We start from the raw sequence: 2,322 nt of genomic DNA, 5'->3' as shown, positions 1-2,322 counted from the left end.
ACACTCACAGAATGAGAAGTTAATAATAGAATGAAGAACTATAATTTTCAAAATGCAAAGTAAAAATAACACACAAAAGGGTCCCACCAAGTGTGCCAATTTTTTACTTAGATATTTGGTAAATAAAAAAAAATCTATTAATACTTGAGGGATTAAACTCGAAAATATCCCGGAACATATTTGTGTGTATTTAAAACTTTGAACAACATTTTACTGTTGAAATCAAAGTGTAATATTTGAAGAGTGACAATGTGACATTGAATAAGATTTAAAATACAAGGGTTTGAAAATGAAAGTGATTTAAATCGAAATTCATGACAAAGTAAAATGACAAGAATTGTAATGTGAAATCGAAATGTAACTCAATGCAGGAAAAAAGGCTTGAATGTAAAAGTGTTTGAAATTTATAAATATGGAACGCATACGTACATTTTCTTCACTCGTTTCTCAAATGCGCAAATACTTTGAGTTTACAAATATTTGAGTATAATTGCGGACCCCAGACAACATGAACATGATCTCCTTTATATACTAGTCTAAAATAATTACCTACGAGCGGTCGACTAACCCTGTCACGACACGTCTCGATCTCATGCAGCCATTTTCTTCGACGAGTATCCACGTGTCTTTCAGTAACCACTCATTTCAAATCAATTCCATCTCTTTCAACCCCATTCAAATATCTTAACTACTTTTATTTGTCACCAGGAATTGATTAAATTATGTCAAAATCACCAAGATCGATGATGCTAAGATAGCATACTCTGTAGTACTTTCCATATGCAGTACTCAAGTCGACATTGTTTCCATTTTAATTATGAATTCGAACCTTATCCAACATAGAATAGTACTCAATTAGGTGACAACTGACCAACATACTCAAAATTTCGCTAAGTCCCCAAACTTCAACAATGTTCTTCGACTTACAGCTATTTTGACATTAGACCAACTTGACCTCTAGTTGGATACATTCAATTTCAACCCTCCACATGGCATACTTATTTTCTCCATTTGCCATTTATACTTAGGTCGAAAAATCCAAGGTAACAACTCGTTTCCAATTCGCAACATTATAACGTTCGCATGCCCTTTTCGGTTGGGTTCAGGTTGCCCTGAAAAAATCCAGCAGGGCCTCTTGTATACATTTTTTTGTTAGGATACTTGTGAAATTTGGGTTTCAAGCATATTACTATGAGTAGCTATGGCATAAACCTTAGTCGCTATTTACCTTATCAATTCATTATTATGGATATTCTGGTTCTTGAAGTCCTTGTTCAATCGGGTTTGGGTCATGATAAAATTCTCCATCATTACCTCAAGGTTTGAATTTCTAGGAGCATCAGGGGTACCCATTTTTCATTGAAGTTTGAGTGGAGCAGCAAGTGGTGCAGGACTGGTAGCAAATGTCATATTGTTATTCTTGTAGGACAAATTGCGATGATTTCTCCAACCAAGATTGTAGGTGTTGGAGTATGGGTTACCCTGTTGGGCATAAATTACCTGGTCAAGAAATGGTTCAGCTAATAATTGACACTCACCAGTAATGTGTCCCTGGACTCCATAGGTTTCGTAGCTATGAGTCATGATAGCTACAATAGACGCGAGAGTAATGCTCAGGTTATCGATTTTCTAGATAAGAGCATCCACTTTTGCATTTATATGATCGAAGCTACTAACTTCGTACATCCCTCATCTCGGTTGCATTTTCTCTACTGGAGTGCCTTCACTCCCCCACTGGTAATGGTTCTGAGCCATGTTTTCGATAAGCATGTAAGCATCGTTGAATGATTTATTCATGGGAGCTCCTTCTGCAACAACATCAATGGTCATTCTTGTGTTATAAAGTAGAGCATTGTAGAATGCATGAATTATAAGCCACTTATCTAATCTATGGTGTAGGAAATCTCTCATTACTCCTTAAATCGCTCCCGCACTTCGAAGAGTGATTCACCATCAGTCTTCCTAAAGCAAGTAATATGGTTCCTAAGTTGCATTGTTTTGCTCAGTGGGAAATATCTATCGAGGAACACTTTCTTAAGTTCATTCCATGTTGTAATGAAATTATACAGTAGGGATCGTAGCCACGTTCTAGCCTTGTCCCTCAGAGAGAATGGGAATAAATGCAATTGAATGGCTTCAACATCGAAGTCATTGCTTTTGAGTGTGTCAGTGAATTGCATGAAGACAGAGAGGTGCATGTTCGGATCCTCCATTGGGTTACCAGGAAATTTTCTCTGCTGCACTATCTGCAGCAGAGAGGGTTTAAGTTCGAAACTATTCACCATAAATGTGGGGCGGACAATACTTGAGTAGGGCTCCTTG

General features: G+C 37.1%; 1 non-coding gene across 1 annotated transcript; it reads left to right on the top strand.

Annotated features, from left to right (window-relative positions):
- The first annotated feature begins 1,885 nt into the window (after positions 1–1,885).
- On the top strand, positions 1,886–1,991 carry LOC127077402 (small nucleolar RNA R71). The gene has a single exon (XR_007787216.1). It is a non-coding gene; the product is annotated as a small nucleolar RNA R71 (small nucleolar RNA).
- Positions 1,992–2,322: the final 331 nt, after the last annotated feature.

The sequence above is a fragment of the Lathyrus oleraceus genome, chromosome 4 (assembly GCF_024323335.1).
Source record: "Lathyrus oleraceus cultivar Zhongwan6 chromosome 4, CAAS_Psat_ZW6_1.0, whole genome shotgun sequence".
NCBI lineage: Eukaryota > Viridiplantae > Streptophyta > Magnoliopsida > Fabales > Fabaceae > Lathyrus > Lathyrus oleraceus.
The sequence above is the reverse complement of the archived record's forward strand: the minus strand, read 5'-3'. Positions and strand labels throughout refer to the sequence as shown.